Below are 13722 nucleotides of genomic sequence, written 5' to 3' on the forward strand. Positions count from 1 at the left end.
GTGATCCCTTAAAGATGGATAAAGAAGTACTTAAACAAAACACAAGATTTGCAAACACAGAAGATTCACAATGATGTACAGTTCTACTTAACATACTGACATGTAAGACAAGCATTTGTAGTCTCATGGCTTTATTTTTCACTTGCACATAGTTGATTTAGATAATTGCATCTTTTGCCTGCATCCAGTGACTTCCTTAGGCAAAGTATTTTTGGAGCCACTCAATTCCCATCTCTTCTCATTCATTCATTCATATGCCAAGCATTGCCCAAGCACAGGGAAAACAAAAATAAACACAACATATTTTCTTGAAGAGCTCTAGTCTAGGGAGAAAGGGTCATGTAGACAGATAATATTACAGGGATTTAAGCCAAAGTGTTGTACAAAATGATATGAGAACACAGACAAAAGAGCAAATAATTCTGCCTGGGGAAAAGGAGGGGTTCATAGAGGAAATAACCTTTAAACTGAGTTTTGAAGGAATAATAGTAGTATTTCAGGGGAAGGGAATCCCAGGGGCATAAATGCACAAAAATAATACAGCATGTTGGAAGAATAGGGAGGATTTTTATCTGATTCCATCAGTTGGTGCCTAGGGGATAATGGCAGCAAGTGATGTATGAAAATTAAATGGGGCCTCCAGAAAAAAAAAAGTTCCTCATTTAACAAAATCTATTACATAAACGATAGTCTTAAAATAACAATACCAATACTACTGCCAACATGAGTATTAAGAACACTAAGATTTTTTTGTATGTGCTCTCCCCAATTCTGCCTCTCTACTTTTTAATCATTACATATTATACTGTTGTCCTCTTAGCCTTTGTTTGGTCTTAGTTCTACTAAAAACTATCTATTTAATGTGCAGCACCTGTCCTTATGTTGATGTCTCTCTGGTCATTTGGTTAACTGAAGTTAATTCTCTAGCAGATTCTTCAGAAAGGGCTCATGAACACCCTTTTCACTTGAAAGTCAGTTTTGCTGAATATAAAACGCCTGGCTCACATTTCCTTTCCTTGAGAATCTTAAGAAATGAGATGATCTTATTTTCTTTGAGCAACAAATATCACTCTTGGAATCTGATGATTGTCTAATTATAATAACGTCTTATAAACCATGTGCTCTTTTCTTCTCCCTAGAAATTCAAATATTCTATTTTTCTTTAAACCCCAGAAGTTGTACATTACAGGATCTTGGTGTTAGCACTATGGATCAATATCTGTAAGTATGATGATGAGTAACTTCAAATCCTTATTTCAGAAAAATTTTCTTGAATTACAGTTTTAGCATTTCTTCTGATCCCTTGATTTAGTCTTCTTCTTTGATATTTATGTTTTAAGTCCCTTTTAAATAGTTGCTGTATCCCAAAGTCATAAAAACATTCTAAAAGTTGTAAAGCTTTGACTGTCACTGGAATTGAGCTTTGTGTATAGTGTGATATGTGTACAAAATTCTTTTCATGAAAACAGAGAAGAAAAATTTGTCCTTTGGCTTATCAAAAAGTTGTACTTCTGGGCAACTGTGTATTTGTATCTCATGGAATTATGAATTAATTTGATTCATATGTGGTATCTGACTCAGACATGAGGAATGTAAAAGTGTAGCAGTGGCCATGTTGGTTTAAGGCAGTAGAGAGAAAGAGCTGTGTTAGGAGCTAACAGTACTTCTACACACAGGCAGGCCAAGAGAGGACAAGTGGGTCTTGTGAACCAGATGGGCACCTTCCAGACAGAGAGATCAGCCAAGAAGACTTTTAAAAGGGACTGCTTTGCCCAAGAGATACACTTAAAGCAGAAGCCACTCAGAAGGGCACTGGGATCCCAACAAAAAGAATCTTGGTGGAGTGAAACGAGATGGTCACAGCTAGGTGTTAGCTGAAGTCCTAAGTGGTTACTTGGGAAAAAGGACAATCTTTAAATATTGCAGTTGGAGTTTACAGGGAGAGGAATCTAAAGAGCTTGCTTTAAATATCAAAGTCCTAAGAATGCCAGTTCCAGATTGTTACAGTAACGGCCATGTAAACCTGAGTCTTTTCCTCCAGTCCTTTTAACACTGGTCCAGCCCCAGAGGATCAGACACTGCAGCTAGCAGACTGCATGAGGAAGCAGTAGAGCAAGACAGGAAAACAAAGGAGAATCCAAACACTGTAAGCCTCTCAGCCTGAAACAGGTTTCAAAAGTGAGAAAGGTAAGCTTCAAATAAGGTAAGTCTATGGCGTTGTGAGATTATACATGGTCTGGAGATTCTGAGTATTTAAATGACACTTCTTGTGTGCAAAGGTGACCAGAGGATATTTTTGTTTTTTCAGAATGATTGGAAAAGCTATGACATCCACTCTAAAAATCACTTAAAAGGTAGAAAAGAAATAGTCCATTGACTAGACCTGAAGGTAAGCACTGAGAAAAAAATATGCCTTTCTGGTCATCTTATAGTTGCCATTCACTAACTGATTGTATTAGGTAAATAAACAAATTAATTTATGCTGACATAGATTGAAAAGGCCTAGGAATTACATGGCTAGGCCACGTGTGAACTAGAAGCCAATCAACAACCCTGAAATCGCACCTTTATTAGTCTAGTTGGTCCTCTTTCCACTTTTTCTAGTCTCAGATTTCATATTATCAATTGAATGTCTCTTTATTTGATGCCCTGGAATCTCCTACCATTAAACCTTAGGCTTTTAAAAATTATTTGGGGGTACTGTACTTTTAGAATAAGAATGCCTTTGCAATGGTACTCAAGTTCAATGACAGCCATGTGACTTGACCGGATGATAACACTGCTCTGAGTATAAAGTTGCCTTGAAGAAGTATAAGAATATTCTGCACAAAGCAAGGAAAATGGTTGAAGAAGCAAGACAGAAGAGAAAGATGTTTTCTCTTTGGGTTTACATGTAATTCTACACATAGACTTTTGAATTCCACATTAAAAAAAATCCACATTTAAAAATTTTTTTCTCTTGCTTTTCAATTATTTTAGTCATATAATCTGTTTTAAAAATGTTTGAAACTGGATGTTTTATCTCTTTTGTGCATTTTTTTATGCCTGTGTTTTGTGATTATGTACAATTTTATGTAGGAGGAAAAGAACATTTTCTTTTCTACTCCATATTTCCTCTATACATAAAATCCACTATTGAAACACTCTTAAAAATGGTTACAGAACATGTACGTGGTCTTCGGATATATCTACCTCCGTAATCTAGTCACTAAGTGCCTACTACAAACACCACAAGGGCAGGAACTGGGCCTGTTTTAACCTGATTTATAAAAAACTAACTTTCTCTCATTATTCTGTAAGTTATGGCCCTCTACCATTCAAACTATTCATTATAAATGAAATAGTAACCCCAAAGGTAGATAGCAGGGAAAACTAAAATGAACTGTCTTGATCAACGAAGACATCATCCTTTTCTCATCTAATAACTTCCAAATTCTGGACAAAATATAAGGAGAAGCAAAAACAGGTTTTTATTATTGCATAAATCTGAATATGACTCTCCAAAAAAATTTTTAAGTAAAAAAAGAACTGAAAATTTTAGCCCCAAGTCTACCTTTGAATGTTGATACTGATGATTTAAGAGCAGTGTAGGATTGATGATTAAATGTTTAATCATGATCATGATTAAATGTTTAATCATGATCATGATTAAATGTTTAATCATGATCATGATTAAATATTGATGATTTAAAAGCAATTTAGGAAGACTTACATGAAATTATTGAATAAAATAATTTGAAATTAATACACTTAAGTAAAAGACAATTTGTATCTTAAGTTTTATTGCAGAAAACCATAGGCAATCAATTAAGGATATAATTGTTTTTTAGAAATTTAAAAGTAAAACTTCAAGAAGTAGATAAATTGAGAGAAAATGTCAGCTTATTACTTTGATTTATAAAAGAACTCAATTATATGGTAAAGGGCTATGATAAGGGGGGTGTGTGTGTGTCAGGGGGTAGTTCTTAGAATTTATCAGTTGTTTTGTACTAGTGTCAACTTTATTTTTAACATATAAAACTTATATTCTTCCTCTTATCACAAAAACTGAAGTAAATACGTTCCATCCCTCAATATGACTGTGTTTTTCAGATAAAGGGAACTTTGCACCCCTATTTATGGCTTCTTATTTCTCTACAATAACCCCATTCAGGGAAATAAAGGGCACATTTGTTTTACTGATCTCATCTAAGCACATTATAAAAGGCGAGATGACTGCCAGAAGATCTATACTTAAACTATTGGAATGTAATAGACTGAGAAATCCCTTATAGAACACACAGAGGTCAGATCTGACACTTTAGCTTGACCTCATCATATCTGGCGTAAGAGCACTTAGTGATTTTTTTAAGCCATTAATAGAGCAGGGTTATGGGAAAACTACTCTAGAATTGACATTTCATTTTTTTGTGTGCATGTAAGTGAATCCAATGTATGACTGCTTCTGAAGGATTACAAGACAAGTTTACCCAACTATAGAATAGATAAAAAATGCAAACCCTAGTGATACAATTAGAGAATTGCAAACTCAAATGTGGAAAACAAAACGGTGCAGCAGATAGAAATGGTAAATAAGGTGATTAAATTGGATTGTCATTACTTTTTAGTGTATGTATTTTTAAAGCAAGGAAATCAGGACACTTAATTAGTGTGACAATTTGTATCATTTTACAGTCAATGCTATGAGTTTTTAAAATCTGTTCCAAGCAATATTTGTTTATTACACTATTAAGAAAATGAAAACAAACCACCAATAATAAAGGAAATCAGCCTCAGAAAACAGAATATTAGAAGGTATTTCCTTATTATAAGAGAATCTCCTACTGGATTCCAAGAGTGTTATGAAATTATTCAGTCTGTACTTACTGCATAATTATCATGCTCCCTGGTAGGATAGGAACTAGGTGCACATTAGGGATGGGTATGAGAGTAGACAGGATAAAAACTGAAGACAAGGGCTTGTATTCAAGAAGCTCATAACTGTGAACTAGAATGATTCAAAGAGCAGAGTCAAAAGGGAAAAGCTGGAAAACAGTTCTTTTAGTGAATATTCAACTACAAAACTAGTTTTCCTCTTTAAAGAAAGAAAGCTCTCTGCCAGCATGCTGAACAGAACTTTCCTGTTTGTCTGATAAGAGCCTATTCTCCAATCTCTGGATGAATCATGCTGATTATTAACATACTAGAGCAGAGCTCAGGTTCCATTTTGTCACTTCCCAGGGTGAATGTTGAGTTTTAAAAAGATACTGTTTGTAAAGTGTCTGATGCATGATAGGTTATTATGTATAAAATTATTTCTAGAGGAAGATAATTTTAACTTCAGCCTTCTAAGTGACATTGCCTCCATATACTGTTCTAATGGTTTGTTAGCAACAAAAGTCCCTTGGAAGTCATTCATGTTAGAGCTCCTCTATACCAAATTTTATTCTAGGGTTATTCTATTATAATAAGTTTTATCCTAGGTAACAAAAATTATTTCAGGATTTGTTAAATAGCAGTGAGAAGAAAACAATAAAGACATGTATGAACACTAAGTGTGGTAAAACTGTTTCAGAACAGTTCTGACTATGGCTTTCAATAAAATGGAAAAGCTGTATCTGTACAGCAGAGGCAAGTTGTTTCAATGCTTTTGCATCCTAGCATATAAGCGCAGGGATCAGTATTTAATAGGGACTCAATCAGTGTCTACTGAATAAAACAAACTATGTGATAAGCAGAAATCTGGAAATATTGTAGGTTCTGAAATATTGCTGGCGTGTGGACAACCATTTCCCCCCTGAAGTTAAAATTATCTTCCTCTAGAAGTAATTTTATACATAATAACCTATCATGCATCAGACACTTTACAAACAGTATCTTTTTAAAACCCAACAGTCACCCTGGAAAGTAAACATCTTTTTGGTTTTCAAATTAGGGAAATTTAAGCTTAGAAAACTTAGATAACTTACTCAGTTCCATCTATGCACACAGTGGGGTATCTGGGATTAAGGCTTACTCATTTGGACCTTTTTATAGCACACTCATGAATTGGCAGGCAAGGATTTATATAATTATTGTTTGAAATTAAAGTTAAGAAATCAAATCCATTCTGTCTGGGAAGCATGCATTTCTTTACTGGTATCTAGGGAAAATAAAAGGATGTATTTTCTTCCTGCCTGACTATAACATAGGCTTGTATTTTAAGAGCACCGAAGGAGACAGACTGAATTTACAGCTATGGCATAGTAATGTTCGGTTTGGGTAGAAACAGAACTACCCTGGTTCCTCAGCAAAAGGAGCAGAGGGCAAATGACAGGTAGGCAAACCCTAAAGAGAACTAAGGGTATTTCTTAGTGGCTAGGTGGGTATCACTTCCAGGAGGCACTAGAGACATTTCTATAAGCAAGACAGAAAGCCATTGGTGTGTCCCTTGGGTTGTTTCCGATGTTTGGGGACAAGAAGTGGTAACGTGGGTACAGAAGAAGGGTATCATCTTTATTAGCATCATTGAGACTCTCAGATTAAGGACACTTCTGCCAATGATGGACTTAAAGAAAAAACCAGATTCATCCTCTAACCTATGAATTAGAAAAGCTGGATAAAAATACAAAAAGGATCTCTTTGATGGCACCTTGAGAGGACAAAAGCCTGAAGAGAAGGTGCAGAGAAGTCTGTCCATATTCAACTTTGTTTCTCCCCTTGATTCATTTGACAATTTAGAAGCTGTTCCAGAGGCTAAGTCACTCAGAAAGTGGCAGCTAAGAAGCAGGGAAGCCAAGAAGAGCTTTCAGGAGTCCCATGGTTCTGAACAAATAAAAATTGACAACTAGGGAGGAAGAGCCCTTGAAAACACCTCAGGCTTCTAGCTGGGACACAAAAAGGGTCACCCTAGGAGTAAGAACGAACCTGAAACAGACTAGATCTGACAGACTGAAAACCGTATAGGCTAAGATGTTCTGCTCTGGGCCTCGTTTCCTAACAGAAGCAAAAGTAAAATCCTTATTGAAGTAAAAAACATCCCTCAGAGCCTGATTTTTCCCATAAACAAAGACAGCATTCTATTAAGAATTTCTGGGCATACCAGGAAACAGGAATAAGAAAAAGGCAACAGAAACAAGACCCACAGATGACCTAAATATTGGTGTTATTAGGCAAAGACTTAAGAATTTCTCTAGAGAACTGGAATCTATGAATAAGAATCAAATAGAAATTCTAGAAGCTGAAAAATACAATGACTCAACAAATTGGAAATTTAATTTAAAATACTTAAAATCAAATAAAAATTTAAAAACTTATTTATAATAAAACAAAAAACATGAAATGCTTAGGCATAAATTTAACAATATATGTGCAAGACCTTTGTGCTAAAAATTACAAAGAGAAAAACTGAAATAGAGAGATACAGAGATAATGCCATGATCATAGACTGGAAATTTTAATATTCTTAAGATGTCAAGTCTTCCCAAAGTGATCAACAAATTCAGCAGAATCCCAACCAAAATCCCAGAAGGCTTCTTTTACAAATTGAAAATTTGCCAATTCTAAAATTTATATTAAAATGCAAAAAACTTAGAATGGCCAAAAGAATATTGAGAAAAAAAAAGTTGGATAAGTTGGCATTCAGATACACACATGTTTACTTATCAATGGAACTGAATAGAGATTCAGAAAATCAGCTGATTTTCGATCAAGGTGCAAAGGTAACTCAGGGGAGGAAAGGAGATTCTTTTCAACAAATGCTGCTGGAATAGCTGGATTCTTATTTTGAAAAATGTAAGTATCAACACGTATTTTTTTTACCATAAGGAAAAATTAATCTTCAATGGATGATAGGCCTAAAAGTAATATACTGTGAATATTACAAAATAATAAGAGGACTTTATTTATAACTTTTATGCCAATGATCTTTAATATTTGGGCAATATGTACAAACTCCTAGAAAAATACAATGTACAAAAACTTTTCTTCAAAAGACAAAATATTAAGAAAATAAAAAGGCCACAAACTGGGAGAAAAATATTCACAACGCTCACTTTGACAAAAAAAAAAATGTACACAGGGAAGGGGAAGTGGAGAGGTATTATTCAAAAGGTATAAAGTTTGGTAGACAAAATGATTAATTCCTAGAAATCTACTATACAGCACAGTCCCTACAGTTAACGATACTGTATTGTATAAAAATTCACTAAGAGGGTAGCACTTACGTTAAGCGCTTTTATTTTTAAAAATGATAAATACTGAGGGTAGGAGGAAACATTTGGGAAGTGATGGGTATGTTTATGGCATACACTGCAGTGACAGTTTTGTGGATGTATACTTAGTTCCAAACACATCAGTTGTATACATAAATATGTACAACTTTTGTAGGTCAGTCATACCTCAAGAAAGAAAAAAGGCGGGTACATTAATACGTAGGTAACTGCTACAACTCAATTATAAGAAAACAAAATCAGTTTTTAAATTGGCAAAAGTTTCAAACACATTTCATAAAAGTGAAGTGTCACTGTATACCCGCTCAAATGGCTAAAATTAAAGATGGACGATACTAACTGTTGGCATTTGACAGAAAGACCCATCATCCTTTTAAACTGGAAGGAAGATAATTAAAGAGTGCAGATGCAGACAGATTAGATGGTGGGAAGACGAGAGAATTCTTGGCTAGGCTCACAATTCTTTTTCCCATAAGGGATGAGGCAAAGTCATTGGTTGAGGAGGAAGCTGGTAATATGAAGAGGAAAGAAAAAGAATGAAATAACAGGTTTAAAGAGAGTAAAGTAACTACAGAAAGGAGTAGGATGGCTGGAGTGTGGGAGAGACCATTTGGGTGACATTCCATTACTCCACCTGATTGTTAAGCTCCTGGGTATAAACACAGAAAAGATAAATGCATGAGTTCATTATGAGCTGGGTTTTGCCAGGCCGGTAGTATATAAGTCAGGGATAAAAGAGTTGAGGAAATTTGCAGGGAAGTGATTTAATGCCACTGTTTGTGAATATATATTAAATTAAGTAAATTAAGTAAATAAGCAATTCTTTACACTGTGAAGACCTATGTTAGTGTAAGTGTAACAGTGGCAAAACTAAGTACACCCTCAATTCATACGTGGTACAGAGAGGAAAGGAATGTAGAGGTTAAAATAAGCACCTAAATGCAATATATCCAAAACTGAACCATCTAATGATGTAAAGAACTTATTCCTTACTCTACACAGTTTGAAGTCTAAAATTTATTTTTCCTTGTTTTCCAAATCAGCCTTTCCACATCTATTTAAGCTTTAGCATTAACCTTTTCTTTCATGTGTTTCCTACTATCTTCCATTATGTTCCCTTGACTGCCCCGCCCCCCCCACCCCACATCTTGCCTCCTGCTCACACACTATTTGTGATCAGTCTTCAGTGATCCTGCGATAGTTTTTGTTTTGTTTTTTGCTTTTTACATAAACACACATGCCACTCCTCTACCCAGGAGCTTTCTTTACAATACCTACTACCAAGACCATCAGATTTTATCCAAAAACTGTAAAATGCCCTTATTTGTCCACTTCAGATAATCTAACTCTTACATTCCCCAGACTCCCTCTGCTTCTCTCAGTGTAACTGCTTAAGTCTATTCCTTTCCTTCTGGCTTTCACAAGTACTCAGTTTTTATGTAAGCCGCAGATGAGAAACCACTCTGAAATACAAAGATAAAAAGTGTTAACCAAGACTGAAAAAATTTCTTGGGAGAAATTTCTTGAGAACTGAGTACCCTGCAGCTGACACTTTTAGATTAGTCTAAAATTAAAAGTGGGTGCGTACAGTTTCACACAGATTTTGTTTTTACAACCTGCTAGGTTGTTTCCATGCTGTATGTAAAAACAAAACAAAGCCAGTGCACTTTTACAAGTGACTTCAGTCAATCTACTGAAGTGGTTTGCCTATACCTTGTGAAAATGAAAAAGGGGCAGAATTTTCTTTTCGAATGCTTTGCACAAGCGGCCTTCCTTTAGTTAACAAAATTTGACAAAGACCAAGACCATGCCATGAAACACAGAATATGTTTCTGACAAAAATGGAAAAGTAAAGTTAATGAATTCCTCAAATTCTTAACAGAAGCACTGTTAAAAGCCAAAAGACACACTGCCTTACATATTTAAAAAGCATTTTCAGGTTCTACACAGATATTCTATTTGCCTGCGTTCCTTTTTCCCTGTGACACCCCTACCGCCCGAGGAGTGATGCTTAAACACAGTATGGGTGGGTCAAGCCGGTTCAGGAACAGATTTGCAGGCAAAAGCCGGTTACATCCCAGCACTGGGACGGCGCCCAGCAGACCTCTGGATCGCTTAAAGAGTCAAGAGGAAAATACAGTTTGAATTTCTACCTCATATACCATTAACTTTCCACAAAGATTTCCGGAAACCTGACTCACAGCCAGAAACCCAAACCCTGTGGACGGGAGGAAAAAAAAAAAAAAAAAAAACCTACTACGCCACCTCCGCCTTCCCGGGCCAGGAAACGTGCAAAGATGGAGACAGACGCACGCGCCAGCGGCGCCTACGTCCCCACAATGCGCAAGCGCAGGGCGAGGCCCCGCCCCCTCGCGCTCCCGAGGAGGCGCGCGCACCAGAAACCAGCTCCCGCTGGCGCCGCCTGGGGCTTCCGCCCCGAGGCCCGGGAGTCGCCGTTCGGTTCCGGTTCTAGCCCCGCCCCCTGGCGGGACCCTCCAGAAGTCTCAATATCCGGGACCAGAGGCTGGCGCCAGCGCGCATTTCCGGCGACGGGCGCGAAGGAAAGGATCCGGTGACGCCTCTTCCCGTCTCGTCAGCCGCCTGGGCTTCGGCTCTCGGTGCGGCAGCGCCATCTGGTGCCGAGTCTCGGGCTGCCCGCACAGGGGCGCGCGCCTTTCTCTCGGAACCTTCCAGAGAAAACGCGGCCCCATTTTCCCCTCTCCCGGCCTTGGGAAGGAAGAGACCCGAGACTCCGCCCTGCCGAGTCCCCCGCGAGGTACTTTGCAGGACTTCGAAGCTCAGGCTGCCTGTGCGTGTTAACTGTCTGTTTGCAAGTTGAAGAGGAAACTGAGTTCTTTTTCTAGTTTTAAGCCGAGGAAAAAACGGTTCTTTTTTTGTGTCCTTGTCCCTTGTTCTTGGGCCCCTCGAGTCATCCCCACCTCAATTCCTTAGTTTGTCGGGACTGGGGCCCCAGCATTTCTCGCTTGGTGGGAAGATGGCACAGGCATTGTGACTTTGGTTTCTGCTATGAAGAGCTTTTCTTTCTTTTCACTTACTAAGCAGTGTTGGAAAAATATGCGGTGTACGTGTCTGGAGCCCACGGAGGAGTGGAGAATTTAGTGGATAATTTGGTTTAAAAACAGGCTAGGGAAATTTAGGAATAGTAGCCTCAGAAATACTCAGGATGAATATAGATTTGTTTGCGTGTCATCTTTTAGCTACCCAGAGAAGAAAAATTTCTCCCAAGTCAGCAAAATCAATGTAAATTCTCTTATGATGATGAATTGTTACTTGAAAACCTAGATTTTCCTGAGGGTCTATAGGCCTGATTGTATTAGGTAGCTAGCATTGGATTTTTCCTAGTGGTTTATTGGAATGGTGCTTTAACTGAGTATCGGAGTACTACTGAAAGTTACGAACTAAGTTTCCTATAGAATTCAGAGCATACGGACTTGACTGCTCCACTGGGTATTTCGGCTACAGCAGTGGTTTAACGTGAACATGCATCAGACGTCCCTGGAAGGCTTATCGAAACAGATCGGCCTCGACACTAATGTTTTTAACTGTGAAAGTCTGGGGGTAGAGATGGGTAATTTTAGCTTATAAAATTTTTCCTTAATACTTAAGCTGTTTGTTCTAGAATCACACTGGGAATAATTTGGAACTCCAGGTTGCTTTGTCAGTAATGCTTTCCACATTTGTAGGAGAAATACTGATGACACTAAAAGGGGAGAAATCTATTGTTGGGAAGTAATAAATTAAGCTCTATAACCAGTAAAGTCCTAGACGAATGTTCACACGTTAAAATGACTACTACATATAAATATGTTCTATATATGATCATGTGATAGAAGTTGCTGTGATACCAATTGAAGTGAATATTTCAATTATTCTGCAGTAATTTTTGTCCCATACATGAGCTATTGAAAATCAGTAAGTCAGAAATGACTAGAATTAAGGACAAAATTGTTATAACCTAACATTCTCACTTTGCCCTTAGGTAGACACCAGGCTTTTCCAAGTCCTTGTACATCTCCCCAAATTTCTCTGTTACTCTGAATCCTTTAACAGTCCCACTCCACTCAGACTGTGCCATTTACAAATGTACACAATGTCTTCATTTGTAAAAACAGTCATCTTATTTGTAAAAATGGCTTACCTAATCTTTTCTGATGGCATTTTCTTTTAGGTTACTTCTGTCAAATCCTTACTGTGCCACAGCATTGACAGTGAATAAAGTGCACTGTACACTATTAAGTTTTGTTCTTGCACCTAATTGAAATACAAATATTGTTAGATAGGTTGTGGTTTCATAGTTGAAATTATCCCTTAAACTGATAAAGTTTAGAATGTTTGCTCTGATGTGACTAACCTTACTATAAAGAATAACTGATATACCCTTGATTTGTAAATTAATAGAGCTAAAGATCAACGGATAGAACTGAAATGCTGCTTTTGCAATAATTCAGTAAAGTTTCTGTGAGGCAAAAGCAATTTTAATAATGTCACTGAAGTGATTAAAGGAGTGAATTCTTTGTGAGCTTTGAGGAATGAATCCATACTCTAAAATTTAAGTAACTTATAACAAAATTACATCAGGTCAGTGGCATTGTACATTATGTGATTTTATAGAATTATATATTAATCAATTTCTTTCTGTATATTTTAGGCTCATCCACTAGATGGTTTATTTCTAGCTTGTGTCAGACCCTGGGTTTCCTATATTAGCCCTGTCCCTAAATCAGCCCTCAAGAGAGGAGATTCATGGGCTTGAAGAGTCCTCCTTATAGAAGAATGCAAAGCTCATTATTTGTACTAACATACGAATAAGCCCAATTTCATAGACCAATTATTACTGACAACTAAAGCCTTCAGAGTAGTAACCTACTGAATGAGTTATTTAGGCATATTAAATTTGGATACATCAACTAAAATTACTGCATTACCACAGATAACTGAGAATTCTACTTTGGTTCTCTACCAAGTTGTGTGGTGCCACTAACTGCTGGCAACCTTGATGACTCTCGCTCTGTATGATCACATGCAGGCTATTGGAATTACCATAATGTTCAAGAGGCTTGCTTTCCTGCCAGTGTATCATCAGTGTTGTATCTGAGATGTTAACTATTCTTAATTATTGCTTTTCTTCTACTTACTACCTTTTTAAAGTTATGTGAGGTTTTATATTTGTGAATTGTTTTGTACTTTTGTAATTTCCAGGTGTTATCATTTGGCTGTTATTTTCTACCTCTCAGTCTTTAAAAATCATTATTATTCTGTTCACTGGACTTCAGGTTTTTTTTCTTTTCCCTTCTAAGATGATTGAACCTCCAAGAGAAAAAAAAAAGGTTGAGAACACAAACCACTGTATTGCCCTAAGAATCTGAGTACTTTTTATCGGAATAATTACAAAGAGTTCAAGGAAAGAAAGGCACATGTTCTGTGCTTCTTTTTAAAATGAACCTTATTACAAATCCCCTCTGGATGAGGGGAGGTGTGACATGAAACACTCTACTCATTAGAAATGCTACCT

General features: G+C 36.9%; 1 protein-coding gene across 3 annotated transcripts in view; it reads right to left on the reverse strand.

Moving 5' to 3' along the window:
* STARD13 (StAR related lipid transfer domain containing 13) overlaps nucleotides 1-13722 on the reverse strand; it is a 451023-nt gene that overhangs the window by 336984 nt on the left and 100317 nt on the right. Inside the window, exon 2 of one of the 3 annotated variants that reach the window (XM_072976110.1) lies at nucleotides 12349-12461. The exons of 1 other annotated variant lie outside the window; for it this stretch is intronic. The gene's annotated coding sequence lies outside the window, so the exon portion shown is untranslated. Of the gene's footprint in view, nucleotides 1-10446; nucleotides 10521-12348; nucleotides 12462-13722 lie in introns of those variants that run through there. One more of the 3 variants, XM_072976108.1, reaches the window with a different exon arrangement.

This window comes from Vicugna pacos, chromosome 14, assembly GCF_048564905.1.
Source record: "Vicugna pacos chromosome 14, VicPac4, whole genome shotgun sequence".
NCBI classification, from domain to species: Eukaryota; Metazoa; Chordata; class Mammalia; order Artiodactyla; family Camelidae; genus Vicugna; species Vicugna pacos.